The sequence below is a fragment of the Alexandromys fortis genome, unplaced genomic scaffold (genome assembly GCF_014885135.2).
Source record: "Alexandromys fortis isolate MF-2015 unplaced genomic scaffold, M_Fortis_MF-2015_v1.1 scaffold_5, whole genome shotgun sequence".
Taxonomy (NCBI): Eukaryota; Metazoa; Chordata; class Mammalia; order Rodentia; family Cricetidae; genus Alexandromys; species Alexandromys fortis.
The window spans coordinates 29,445,640-29,460,911 of record NW_026067924.1 but is presented as its reverse complement, the minus strand read 5'-3'; the positions used below and the strand labels follow the sequence as shown (position 1 = coordinate 29,460,911).

The 15,272-nt window shown below is 40.3% G+C and overlaps 1 long non-coding RNA gene across 7 annotated transcripts in view; it reads right to left on the bottom strand.

The window, feature by feature from the left end:
• LOC126501741 (uncharacterized) overlaps positions 1–15,272 on the bottom strand; it is a 75,135-nt gene that overhangs the window by 43,471 nt on the left and 16,392 nt on the right. The window contains exons 3-6 of one of the 7 annotated variants that reach the window (XR_007591795.1): positions 12,045–12,146; positions 11,648–11,846; positions 5,331–6,930; positions 5,006–5,219 (exon numbers count right to left, since the gene is read on the bottom strand). This is a non-coding gene — a long non-coding RNA (uncharacterized lncRNA). The remainder of the gene's footprint in view (positions 1–5,005; positions 5,220–5,330; positions 6,931–11,647; positions 11,847–12,044; positions 12,147–15,272) is intronic. The other 6 variants (XR_007591794.1, XR_007591791.1, XR_007591793.1 and 3 more) reach the window with 6 other exon arrangements.

The following is a 15,272-nucleotide window of genomic DNA, read 5'->3' as shown; positions in this document are numbered from 1 at the left end:
ATGGCTAAGCAATTAACAAAATAAACTGCCCAAACTAAACTTTTGCAATGTTAAATATTTTATTACTATTCAAATAATGATTTTTGTTTTGCTGAGGAAGAAGGGAGTGGTCAAATTATCCAGATCATGGCTCATTTTTTCCCATTTCTCTCTGTGTGTCTCTCTCTCTCTCTCTCTCTCTCTCTCTCTCTCTCTCTCTCTCTCTCTCTCTCTCTCACACACACACACACACACACACTTTCTTTTTCTCTCTTTCACAGGGTCTCTCTCTTCTAGCTCAGGTTGACCTAATATTCACTATGCAAACTGGCATTGAATTCTTCATCCTCCAGCCTCTTTTTCCCAAGATTTGGGATCTTAGGAATGAGCCAAAGGGTCCAGTTTTCCATGGTGGGGTTTCATGGCTGTTTAGCAAGTTCTCTGTAACCTGAGCTGCAACCCACCCCATATAGTAAATGTATTTACTTGCTTTTGCTTTCAGAGACTGGCTCTATGTCTTTGGCTCAATGATCCAAGGTCTTCTAGCTGTCTGTCATAAAGTTTTTTCAATCCCACATTATGGCTTAATAAAATGATAACATAAACTAAATTAAATATCTTTGCAAAACTCAGACTCAGTAGATAATAATTTGCATAATAAATTTTTGAACATTAATGTTGAATCAGCATAAAATGTTCATATACATAGTGTGAACTAACACATGCATTTATAGTTTAGTAGAAACAGTAATTCATGATCCAGTTGCCTCCAGGAAGAACCTTAATTTAATCACACAGGGCCATTTTTGGTTAGAAACACAAATTAAAAATTCTTTGAATTGTTCTACAATAAAGAAATCCTTTCTAGGAACATAACCACCATATGTTAATCTCTTGCAGTATTATTCGCTGATCATATTGAAATTGTTATCTTTTTGTGGAGATAAATCTCATGTACCCCAGTCTGCCCTCAAACTCTGCAGCCAAAGCAACCTTGAACTTCAGATTCCCCTGCCTCCATCTCCCAGGTGCTAGAAAGAGAGGCACGTGCTACGACCTAGCTCAGCTCCAGGTTGGGAATGGAAGCCAGGGCTTTGTGCTTGTTTGGCAGGTACTCACCCAAACGAGCTACATCCCAAGTCTCTCACTGACTGCAGCCTTGACTGGAAAATCCAATTACAAATTAAATCTTGAGGACAGAAGAAAATAATGTTGTTCTTCCCCCATAAATTTATCCCATTCTGAGAAAACGAGATCTGTTAAAGTACAGATGCATCCTCTGGCTCAATGGCTTTGTTTTTTCCATTTTTACTATGAAGAGATTAGACTATTGTAAATAAAGAGGGCAGGATGAAGAAGGCTGGTCCAGTGTCAGAGAACTTGTTGGGATTTGAATTCGAGGTTAATAAACACCTTCCATTTGAGGAAAATTAGAGAGTTCCTCGTAGAAGCTGAAGGTCAGTATTCCATTTTATCTTGATTTGAAAGTTGAAGGTCAGATCTGAGATAATTAGTTCGAGCATTCCAGAGAAAAATAAACACCACCCACCTATCTCAAAATAGCCAGGATGTTATGCATAATTCTTATTTTTTTTTTCCTGCTGATTCTGAAAGGAAATCAGAAACAAAGTCTTTCAGCACTCAGGTACAAACCGGCAAAGTATCTCTCATACATGTAATTTGCCTAGGACTCAGAGGAAGTAGAAGAGATACATCCTTAATTCTAACTGCAAACTGCTTCTAGTCTCTCAGGCAGAGAAGAAACAGCATTGTCAAGAGCCTCAAGGAGGAAGAAGACATCCTTCCCTTTTGTTAAGGGAGTTGAGAAGCTACCCTCATCTAAGATGCTGTAAGGAAATGCCACAAGTGGGGTGCCTCTGTTAGAGGCGCTCAGGGTCTAATCCCAGTGTTTCCATTCCTTAGCCTCTTAGTTCTAACTTCAAAATAAAAGTTAACAGATTTTGAGATGAAGCAAGATAATTTTATGTGGAACAAAGCAATAGTACAGATCAGAGAGAGGTAACAGTCACGACTGACAGGGAACCACATAAGATACTCAAAAACCCAAGCAAGTTACAGCCTAGGGTCTCCTTTTATGGGATCTGAGAGAAAGGGGAGATGGTCTTCAAGGACATAGTTTGGGTGGTTTTCTCTTTCGATTAATAGATAACATAATCACTTCTCTGCTGTGTATGTAGAATCATGTGCGCTCCCAATTATACCTAAGCATAAGATGACAAATAGTGGGTTCTCCCCAGAAAGTCCCTAGAAGACACAGCTGGGCTTGACTCCACATGCTCCCAAACTGGCTCAGGCCCTTTTCTACCCTTTGTATCCAGATATGTCAGAAATACACTTGAATAGAAACTGTCAAAATTTGATTGCTGCCAGAGATGGAGAAAGTCATGTTATTGTTCAAAGATGGGACTACATTGCAGTGGTTGTCAACCTGTGGGTCACAGCTCCTTTGGGGTCGAATGACCTTTTCCCAGGGGTTGCCTAAGACTACCAGAAAACACAGAGGACATTACGATTCATAACAGCAGCAAAACTACACTTACTAAGTAACAATAAAAACCATTTTATAGTTGGGGTTCCTACAACATGAGGAACTGCATTAAAGGGTCATAGCATTAGCAAGGTTGGGGCTTAGAGCCAAATGCATATGTGACTTGAGGGACTCTGAAATTCCTGGGTGTGTTGTTTGGAGAAGGGTGTGTATGCATAACATCTGTAGGTGAAGGAACTAGGTTGCCAAGTCCATTATTATGGGAGTATATAGCTCAAAATCCTAACGGAGGCGCCAAGGTCCTAAAATGCCTCCTTTGCTTGCCTGCCTTGACAGAAACTGATTTCCTCACCATTCTAGATTGCTGATCTCGAGGGTCATGTTGCTAGCAGGGTGGATGCCTTCTCTTCCTCACAAGCCCTTTCCTCTGTTTACAAGGAGGAAGAGAGCCCTTCTTCGTCTACTGGATCAAGGCTTCATTTTTACCACCTTATTTAAGCTTCACTTTGCTGCCTCCCCAAAGGCTTCATTTCCAGCTCCAGATAAGCAGGGGTGAGCGCCTCGGGGTGTGAATTTTGAGTTCTCATCAAAGCTAATCAAGAGACTGTTTTTCTCCTAATGCACTCTCACCTGAAAGCTCCCTCTGTGACACAGATCTAATTACAGGTGTCCAATTTATAAACAGCTCTGGGAGAGGTAAACAGGGGCAGCATTCTCCTGCGGTGCCAGCTACTACATTCACTGATGATCAATGAGACTCAGATTCCAACTGTGGAACCACACCCCTGGGTCTCAGAGCCGTTAAGGGAAATAAGAAGCAGCATATTCTGGGCTCTGTTATATTTGCAATTATTCCTCAACCGCCGTCCTGCAACGTAACATTCAGATTCAAGATCACTGGCAGAATCAATTGCTAAGCTTAGAAGTACTTTCTTAGTAGTGTTTTAAAAAAATCATTTATGCACACACACAAACACACACATACATACGTTTCGTCTGCATGTATGTCTGTGCACTATTTGCAAGCCTGATGCCCACAGAGGCCAGAATAGGGTATTGGGTCCCGTAAAGCTAGAGTTACAGTCAGTTGAAAGCTACCATACATGGCTGGAAATTGAACCTGGGTCCTCTGGAAGAGCAGCGATACTTTTAACCAGAGTCATGTCTCCAGCCCCAGAAGTATTTTTCTTTAAAAAAGAAACTCCCATGAACTTCCAGAAACTAAAAATATCAGGAGCTTTCTATCAAGAACCCAAGAGCAGCAAGGAATCACTTATGAAGTCTTGTTGAAGGCTAGGAATGAAGCTCGGTCGAATGCTTGCCTAACATTTACAATGCTGTATGTTCTATCCCCAGCGTGGCATAAACCAGGTACGGTGGTAATTTAATTTCAGCATTCGGGAGGTGAAGACAAAGGGCTTAGAAGTTCAAGGTCACCCTGGACTGTATAAAGAGTTTGAAGCCATTCTGCAGTACATAGGAACCCATCTCAACAAAAATCCTCCGGTTGCCATGCGTGATGACATCCTCTTATAGTCCCAGCAATTAGGAGGTCGAGCCAGCCCAGGCTACATAGGGAATCTGAGGCAAGCCTGAATTACAAAGTAAGACAGTCTCAAAAACAACAATACCGAAAACAAGACCAGTTCATTAGAGCTCTAGTCAAGGACCTCTGCCTTACAGGCGCATCGCCTCTCCAGGCACGGTAACAGACAGTCCCGGGACCCAGCTGCAGAAGTCTACAGAGCGGTTGGCTAATGCTCTGGAATGCAGCCTGTGGCTGTTCCCTGAATTTTCCCTCTGAGCAAACAAGCTGGCTCTAGAGGTAATCACACATACTCACTTATTCCCATTAGCAACCCCAAACAAGCAAGTGGCTTTACCCAAACAGCAAGAAGGACAGTTATTTTTGAATGTGCCCTGCTTAATATGTTTCACAATTTGGGATTTCTCAATAACAAGAATTGGACAACTATTCGAATTACAGGAGGTTTCAGAAGCAGACAGACCAAGTAGGAAGAGAGCCAAGGAAGGGCAATGAGTGCTTGAATGAAAGTGGGGTATTCTTATTCATAGAATTCTACTATCACTCTTAGAAAGTGCTATTGAAATGGAGTTTAGGTTCAGTGTGGCCACGTGACTTTAATCCCAGCAATTGGATAGGTGTGGGGGAGGGCAGAGGCAGACAAATTTCTGTGAGCTTCAGCCTGGTCAACGTGGGGCATGCTAGGCCAGCCGGAGCTACAGAGATAGACCCTGTTTCAAAAGAACAAAACACAGCAAGGCATAACAACAACCACTGAGTTTCGGAGGAAACTAGTTGTGACTTTTGATGATTATCAGAGGAACTGAGTAGATAGTTTTCTCTCAACATGTTTGGCTTCCTGTATTTTTTTTTTTTTTAAATAAATATGTTCCCAACTAGCCCTGAGGAATGCAGCCTGCTCAGTACCCAGGGGAATAGAGCAAGTCACAGCAAGTCAGGGAGGCAGAAGTTTCCTGATTTCCCATAATGACCTTGTGGGAGCTGCAGTGAAGATGGACAGTCTCTTTCCCATGTAGGCACCTCCTGCTGAGTCAGTTTGTCAACGTGACGCAGGGAAAACTTCACAGCCCTGTGTGCCTCTACCCTCTCTGCTCTCCGGATACCAGCCGTGAGTGTACCTCCAGCACACCCTTCCGAGCTTCCTCTTGCACAGCCACCAGGGTCCACATTCACCCTGCAGGTGAGCTGGATTTAGAAAAGACACAGTTGAGGCTCTCGGATAAACAGGCGGCAGGCTAACAATTACAGGATTGCCAAATAAGGCTTGCTTTTTAAAGCGATAATAAGGACACCTACATTAATGGCGCATTTCCCTAAATGGGAAGCGGGGGTTGTCCGTCGTCAGGACACATGCGTATTCAACACAGCTGTTTCTTCAGAGGGATATCTGAAGTCAGCAGTTCTCACACATTGAGCAGGCTGCCTCTTAATGCACACAACTATTTCATAATTTAATTTTACTTTTCAACATTCCAAACGACTGACAAGGCACTCTGATAGGCAGCCGTGCTTGAAAAAGACACAGCTAGTCAACTGAAGGAAGTATTTCCTTGTGAGAGTCATTTCTTGGACGATTCCTTTCATCTGGAAACCAGGAAGTGAGTCAGCTTTACTAACTCCAGTCCCCTGCTCGGTGTTTTATTATTCATCCGGACTAAGAACATTTCTTTCTTTCTTTTTTTTTTTTTTTCCTGCCCACAGAACCTGGTATGACCAAGCAGGCAGGTCACTTGTTGAAATCTCCTCTTCAAAACATCCACAGGTTCTGTTGTCAAGGATCCTAACAGCCTCTGTTTGGAAAGGTGCCTGGCTGCTCACAAGACTGTGACTCATCAGCGTTAGCTAAACACAAAGCCCGGTTGACAAAATCCATGATGTCATTCCTTTTCTATGTATCTTTAACATACTTTAGATACAGAAGTCCTTGGGTAACAGGCAAAGCTTTCAAGTAAGAAGAACACGGCTGAAATACTTAGAGGAAAAACACCCTGTTATGTCTGAATAACAAAGGCAATGCAGGCTCCAGGATTCTGGGCTTGTCCTATTTGCTGATACAAAGAACTCCACAACGTTTTACAGTGTATAAACTAGTCACTAGGGCTGGTTAAAGATTAACTCAATTGAAATATTTCGGGCTTGAGTAACTACTGAGGATTGCCAAGTTTGGTAGAGCTGAAACCTCAACAGCTCCCAAGAACTCTGTTCCTTGAGGCCCACCAAAAGAACTTGCAGAAGAATTTTAACACGTTTCAAAATCAAGAGCAAATACTAAAGGGGTGCGTGTGGATGCGTGTGTACGTGCGTGCGTGCGTGCGTGCGTGTGTGTGTGTGTGTGTGTGTGTGTGAAACGTGACCATCAGTATCTTCCCACCTTCTTTCTGGCCCCTTATGTTTATTTAAGAAGCAAATATAACTTCTACTGTAAATAATAGCAAAAATGAAGTGTCAAAAAAAATCCAATTTTCCTAAGAATGATCCTTAAAGGGCAAAATATAAAAAGCCAAATGGATCAAGTCAAGTGACCTTACCTCTGTGTTAAAATGTAATGTGAGGAAGGCAGCATAACCGGGTGACATCATTGTTTACCTAACCTGTTACTGGTCCTGACAGCGTATTAAGGAAACCTCCATAGCCAGTAACACAGATAGCAATCTGTCCTGAGAAACCCAATCATTTTAGCGCAAAGCCAGCCAATAATAAATAAAGAATCGGTGATTAATTATGATGACCTTACTGCTCCTCTGGATGAATTCATTCGGGAGGATGGTGGTGGTTCAAGGCAGGAGTGTTTCATTTGGGAAAGGTTTAGGCTCATGTGATGAAGTGATGCTTTCAAATTGAGCAAATCGTTGTTTAACTTCCTTTTTCCCGCACTGCCTGTTCACTTCTGGGAAATCTTAAGAAAACACAGAAACATTGTCAATCTCAAAAGCGGAAGTCAAGGATTGGAAATGTGATATTACATCCTGCCCACCGCCAGAAGCAGCACTGGGATTAGAAGAAACTTTTTCTGTACTCCTTGTAACTTCATTTTTTCCCTTAAATCTCATTTGAAAATTCTGTCTGCCATTCAAGATTAGTTTCCCAGACTCCTTTATGTTAAGGGGGCCACAGAATAGCAGTTTTTCCTTTTTCCAACAACACAAATTCTTATGGAGGATAGAGGACAACCTCAGGTTTTGGTTCCTTTTGAGGGTTTATAACCCTTTGAGACCTTTGAGACAGTTTCTCAATGAGTCTTGGACTCATTTAGGCTGCCTGACTGACCAGCAAGACCCAGGGATCTTCATTTCGCTCTCTGTCCAGCATTGGAATTGCAAGAGTTGAGCACCGTAGTTGGTGCTTTTTATGGGTTCTGGGAATCAAAATGAGATCCTCATGCTTGTATGTCAAGTACAGACAGAGGTGGCTTCCCGGACCCCAGATCCTCTTCTTATGCTGGCCCTGCTCCATCTCATAGGTTGTTCATCCTGTTCTTATTTCCCCAAATTTCACTGTGTGTACAAAGTATTTCCCCCTAAGGAGATCTCTTTACCAAAATTTGTTCAGACACAAGTTCTCAAGACTTACACTCCTCCTAAGTACATTAACAACACAAGAAATGCAATAGCTCTTTGAACAATTAAAAAAGAAGGAGCCTGGTATGAGGAGGCAGGAGGAGCCCCCAAAGGCCACGGGACTTAAGCAGAGTTATGCAGCTGCTTTGTTTGTCTAAAAAAAATATAAATTATTTTTTAGAATCAAAATGTGATTAAATATTTGGCAGGATTTTTTTCATATTAGTGGGGTATGAATAGATAGATATGAAGTTTCTTATACAAGCAAATCAATAAGATCACATATGTTATTTATTTAATAGCTTTCTTCCACCAAATGGTATAAACTCAATCATTCTTCTCAAGGAAACAAAAGTCCTAGCAGTCATGGCCTCTGATCAAACTGGGAGGCCAAGAAAAGAGATGCAACCATTATGACCAAGAAGAGCAACACTTTTTCTGATTTTATTGTCCTTCAGCACAAGCATCCCACAAATAATTATAACTAACTTACTTTCCATGTTTCAAAGAAACTGCCAGGACCACTCCACAGAAAAAAAAGTCTTCTACTTCATGTATGTTAATAATATTTTATTTATTAAATAAAATTATATGTACATGTAAGTCTTCAGTATCTTGCTCTTGTATTGTTTTTGTTTATTCGTTTGTGGTTGTTTTCCAGAGTTTTTGCTAAGTAGTACTGGCTTGCCTGACATCCACTATGTAGATGTGTGTGGTCTCAAGCTTGAAGCCTTCTCCTGTCCCTTCCCCTTCAGTGGTTGAATTAGAGGTGTGTAACACCATGCCCATCTTGGTATCTTGCTTTTAAGTGGGATTTCAAATTCTCAGTGGATGTGGCATGTGGTTTACATGTGTAAGAGAAGGAGTTTGCAGGCCTTTAAAAAACTCTGGAATTCAGGTCAGAATAACTGTCATTCTCTGTTTTAAGAAAGATCTTTCAGCCATTCTGAGAACTGAGACACAGTTAAATATCATACAATCACTTCTTCAACAAATTTAGGATGTGTGATGATGATCGATCCCTTTTCAAACATCTCAATATCAAAAGGGTGCAGAGGCAAGGATTCACTCCAAGATTTACTTCTATTGGGTCATTCCTATTTTAAACTGTAGCTGTTTACTCTGAATAAGATCCAAAGCTGTTTGTTTTATGAAGGGCCTATGTAATCAAGGTCTAGGAGTTCTGTGAAAACTAGAATCTAGGTTGAAACGATAATGAAGGTAAGATTTTGTAAGCAGAGACTTCTTGTGTGTTTCCTAGCTGTCCAGACATGAATATGACAAAGAAACTATATTAATTACCACACTTATGACCAATGACTTAGGCATACTTCTGGCTAGCTCTTACATGTTAAACTAACCCATTTCTATTAATCTGTGTATCATGACGAGGCTGTGGCCTACTAGTAATGTTCTGGCAGTGTCCTCATTTGGAAGCTGCATGGAGCCTCTCTAACTCTGCCTACTCTCTCTATAGATATCTTTGTTTGGATTTTCTGCCCTGCCATAGGCCTAAGCAGTTTCTTTATTAACTAATGGTAATAAAACATTCACAGCACACAGAAGAAAATCCCATATCAGTGAGAGGCAACTAATGTCCCAGGTAGCCACTTTCCATCAATCTAGGCTTTCATACACACATATGCATGTACACACACACATGCACACACACACACACACACAATTTTACATCCCGAGGACACAATCCAAATTTGTGAATCACTCAATAGTTGTATAAAGCTAGTTCAGAGCTTAGACTTATCTTCCCTTAACCTTAGGAGCACAGTTCTTAGCAGGATTTTAAATGGGAAATGCTATTAAGTACAGGAGGGGAAATACACCAGAGATCCAAAATTATCCATGAAACAAACACAATATATGCTTAGACTTATGAATCCTCAGATCATTAACTCATGCTGGACAAAGAGGCTTCATTACGTTCCATTTTAAAAACACTGTGATAAGGAAACACTTGATGTTTTATCTTTTCCAGTCTAAACCTAACTAGGAAAGCAGTGCATTGCTGGATAATTTTGGTACCATCATGAGTGTCAGAACAGTGCTCTGCAGGCTAGAAGGAGAGCTTAGAGGTCAAGAGCACTTGTTACGTTTGCATAGGACCATCTGTTCCTAGCACCACTTGGAGCAGTTCACAATGGCCTGTACCTCCAGTTCCAAGGGATCTGATTCCAGCCTCTGGCTTCCTGCATACCTGCAAACAGGCGGTGCACAGACAGACAAGAAGGTATACAAATATGCACATAGAAATTTTAAATTAAAGAGAAAGTTTAAAAACCACTACACACTTCCATACTCTAGGCACGGTGCTGAACAACGAATTCCTTGTGCGAGATACTGGTCTTTGCTGTAAAAGGAATTACAGTTCATCTGTGCAGGCCACTTAACCCATGGTGCAAATTCATGGTAAATAATGGAGTCCTAAGAGGTAACAGGGGCACGGGCATCCAAATTCTCAATCCAAATTCTACAATCGGCTTTTTATAAGTGTTTTATTAAGTAACTTATACAATGCTTAAAGGTACTCAGATCATACATACTCTGCTCCATGTGTGAGGATGTTTCAAGACTCTTGAGTATATTAAGCCACTGATAGTAAAGAACCACATACATACATACATATATACATACAGACATACAAATGCAGACACATATGATATAAAACCATATATATCATATAAATAAAATAAAAATATGTGTGATGACTATTCTTGATTGTCTCCATGGTTACACCTATAATTAACTAAAACCCAAATGACTGGACACCACGTAAAGGAATTTTTTTTTAATTAAATCATTTGAAGCAGGAGGTCCCACCTGTAATTCAGATCTTTTGAGGTGGGAAGACCCATCTATAATCTAGGCCATGCCTTCTGCTAGAATCCTATATAGAGGACATGGAAGAAGGAAATGCTCTCTCTCTCTCCCTCCTCCCCACTCCCTTCCTCTGCCTGCTTGTTCTTGATCTTGCTAGTAAGTTCATTCCTTCATTGGAATTACAATCTACTTGGTTGGGACTCTGGGATATACTGAAGACCAGCTGAGACAGCCAGCCTCACTGACTGAACAAGTTCTGGATTCTTGGAACTTGCGTTGATAAACAGTCATTGTTGGACTAGCTAGATCACAGTATCAGTCATTCTAATATATCCCACATATATGTATGTGTAATTATTCTATAATTTCTCTTCCTCTAGAGAACCCTGACTAATACAATATGATACATTATATAGTTGTATATACCAAAATCAGGCTTACTTGAACACAAGCATTGTGATACCATGAACACAATTCTGATAAGTAACTAATGAGCAGGTAGTGTATACAGCGTGGATACACTGGATCAAACGGCTGGTTCATGTCCTCTGACACTTGAACAAAAATGTGCCATGCTACTCAGAATGGTGTATAATTTCAAATACATTAATAATTTGTTTCTGGAATTTTCTATTTAACATTTCCAGACCACAATTAACTCAAGATAGCTAAAACCATAGAAAGCATAAGAGAAACAGGTTGATAAAATAGTACCATAGCTAGTGCATACATTTAAGTTACATAATAAATCAGTGTTTTCTACATAGAAATTTGCTCTCGTTCATGCATACTTAAAAGTGGATATTGCCCATTCTTTCTGGTTATGGCTCATCTCTATTATATTCAAAGTAAGCTAAAAATCAGTATGATATTACAAGGCAAAAGACTATGTAAGGCCATCCTACCTCGAAGCATTATTTACAATAAGAAAATTAAGTGGAAAAAGGTGAATGCTAGTCATAAAATTTGTTGCATTTCCACACTGTGCCAATCAGTTCAGGCACACGGCACTGAAAGCCTGTAGCCTGAAAGAAGAAGAAATTTTGCTAATAATGAACATATTATTTTAAGACTTTTCAGCTAGTAATAGTCATCAGAATAACTTGGGACTGTCCTAAAGTATTCCTGTGGATAAGTTGGGAGGAGAGAAACACAGCATGTATACAACATTGGAAGCATTGGCCCAAATAGATCTCTGTTGGAGAATTAAGGAGTACCTACCAATTTTGAACTTAAAAAATCTGATGATCCAACATTTTGTATTGCGCAAGTCATAGCAATGGCTTACTTGACAAAGTGACATTAATCTCCTCCTCTGAATGCCAGCATTTCATCATAACATGGCTATCCCAGTAGCAGGACAAATGGACAGGCCAAAGAGTTGATTTTCCTAATGATGTTTCCTTAGCCCAGATATGGCCTAAGAAATGAAAGAGAAAGGAGGATATGAGATGAAGTCACCCTCAAGGGACTGATTACACAATAAAATGTGCTAAACTTTCCAAGGAAAGCAGTTATTACACTGTTGTAAACTTAATAAATGTCCCTAATTCCAACTTCAAAAACTCACCACTAAAGAAGCGATAAGAAAGCACATTTTATTTAAAATAGCACAAACCTACTTTTCTGCAACCTTGGGAGTCATAGGAACTGAATCCAAGGACCACTTGGGTGAAGAACATCCACAAATAATAGCAAAGCCATTCTAATAAGACAACATCTGGAAAACAAAATTACAATGTGAGTCTGGTGGCTCTTCCACACAGTCACATAGAGAACACATGAAAATTAAAAATGAAAAAGTAGATTTGTCGGCTTTCCCCCAAAGGTTAGCCAAAATCGTCTCTACGTGCAACATTCACCTTTCCCAAAGGATTAGGAGTTCGAAAGCGGCTGTGCAGTGAGGCGTCAGATGTGAGATCAGCATGAAGTTGTAAATTCACGGGCTCCCCCATTCCATAAAATATTGTGTGAAATCTGTGTGTTTGTTTGTATGTGTGTGTGTGTTCTTGTGCATTTATTCGATCTCTGTAAAAGAATTTGTACATGATTTTATCAAAGGAGTTTTAATTTGAATCTAATCTTTCTAAAATATTCAAACCATGTAATAAATGAGATGTTGTTGAATTTTGTGAAAATATATAACGTCCTGGTTTTGTGAGTGGAAAGAATCTTGAGGATCACTTGGTGAGCTTTGCTGCTAAGAACATGAAAGAATATCACACTGCATTGCTATGTCCAGTCTGTCCATTTAGTCTTTCCAGAAGTGTAAAAGACTAGGTAGCATATATATCTGAGCTCTAGTGACCACAGGGTCTCTGCTGCAACTCTGAGCAAATCACTGTGGAAAGAATCCTTGAGCTATAGTGAACCAGTTGCTGCCATGTTTTAATACAATCTTGTACATGCTTATGATTGCCAACAGTGAAATTTTCTATGGCTTTTAATATGAACTGCTTTTCACAATTTATTTCAATCATTTAAAATGAAAAAACAAACAAAAAAAAACGAAAAGAGAAGAAATTCCAGTATGACACAAAGCATCAGGCTGGAACTTCCTGAGGACCACACTTCTCCCACTCTGAATGCAATGCTGACTGTGAAGGCAAGGTCTAGTTTTGGTATCGATTTCATTTGTGATGTTTAGTGACTGATGCAGACTGGGAAATGGGAAATTTAATTGTTCATCAAAATGCCATTGAGTTGAACAGTTACTGTGAAAAATACTCCTGACCTGCAGAAAAAAAAATACGATTTTATTAATCTATAAGATCTAACTTGGAGTCTTTAAGCATAGTCCCAACTAATGTAATCTCAGATTCAAAAAACAAAGTCTCACGTTACTTAATTCTCCAATTTAAAGTTACAATCTGGGGATGTGGAAATGGGAGAATCAATGTAGGGATTTCTAGCTACGAATAGAGAAGAAAAAATACACCGTTTAACTTCAGAGCAGCCGTGAATACGGTCATATGGTGCTATTTAGCACCTGTATGACCTAGGGTAAGTTCCCTAACCATTGTGATCCCTCAATTCTCTATTGGTAGAGGGGTGTGCAATTTTATTATATTATTATATATGTTTTGTTACTACATGTATGTTATTATAAAGAATAGTCACATTTTCTATAATGATCACAAATAACTTGTCTAAAATATTAGAACACCTGGGCATGGTGATTCACCTTCAACCTAAGACTCCGGAACCTGAGGCAGAAGGATCATAAATTTGGTAAACCTGGATGATCAGCTACCTAGGGAATTCTAAGCCCTATCATGACTCCTCCTTCTCCCCCACCCCGCCCTCTCCCTGTCTCTCTCTGTCTCTCTCTGTCTCTGTCTCTCATACACACACACACAGAAAGAGAGAGAGAGAGAGAGAGAGAGAGAGAGAGAGAGAGAGAGAGAGAGAGAGAGTTGGACTGATGGCTTAGCAAATAAAATATTTGTTGTGTAAACATGAGAACCATAGAATATGTGCTAGGTGGATATGACAGCATGCTTCCAACCCTAGCTTGTATGAACTATAGACAGGGATCCCAAACTGGCTGCCAAGATGAAGCAGATCAGCCAGCCCAGGGCTGAGTGAAAGATCCTGCCTCAACTTACACAGTGGACAGCAATTGAGGAACACACCCTGGATCAGCCCCTGACCTTCACACACATGAGAACAGTCATGTATATGCAATGCACATATAACTACGCATAATCACACAAACAAAACACAATTCCAAATTTTGGTATAAAAATTAACATAATTTAGTCTGAAAGTACCATCCAACTAAGTCACTGGAAAAATCATTAAGTCTTTTTGTTAATGTGTCTACAACTTATCTTTTCACAAACTCAAAGAATTCTGTGAGCTCCAAGGAGTTGACTTGGATTCACCTCACACAGGTTAATCCTGGCAGTCAACAGCCGAAGCATCCTCGTCTTTCCCTGGTCTTGGGAATCCCCTCCTCCAATTACTAAGACCTAAGAAAGACTTTTGCCCTAAAATTAGCTTTATCTTCTGCTCTTCCAACATCTTGCCATGTCCAAGAGGCTCCAGACAGCCTAACATAGCCTGGACAGATATTCCTGAACTTAGTCAGCACCCCAGCTTTCTCAGGTCCTCCAAAATATGGCACACCCCTAAGTCAGCAGGAAGCAGTCTCGAGAACCGGGAACCCTCATTTCCTACCCCCACTTGTTATCCCTAACTCACTTTTCATAACAAACAAAATGGAGGACTATTAGCATTTTCAGCATCCTCACCTCATCAGCCCCAGGGTCCTATGGCTACACATGCATTGTTCAGTATACAGGCAACTATTTAGTCATCTAGGGTCCTACAGCTATATGTCACTATGTAATCTATGTACATTCGTTATGTGACTGCTCGTCTCGGTACACGTGTGCTAAACCCCTTTGGAGAAGCTTCTGTCTCTCCCTCCTCTCCCCCATTTCCATTCTCTTCACCCAATTTTGAAAAAAAAAAAAAAAAGCCCTACATGTGAGTCCCGTGGCATAATTGTGTCTCTCTCTTTCTCCTGCCATTTTTTAAATTATAACACTTTCATTCAAATGAAAGAAAAAAATCCATTGTTTTCAGGAAGAAAAGTTGAATAAGAAATCTTACGTTAAAGAAAAACTCTTGAAACCGTGTAGGGAACACCCTCTTTTTCTCGCCACTTTTGTTCCAAGGCACGAATTACAACTATTGATTTCTAGTTTGCTCCCATGTCTCGTGTCCCTGGACATTTACATCCATCTCATAAATTACTGGTAAATTAGATTTTTCCAAAGCCTATCTCATTATGCAACCCTACCACTCAAGACTTTCCAGGGTGCTATTTTGTTTTCTA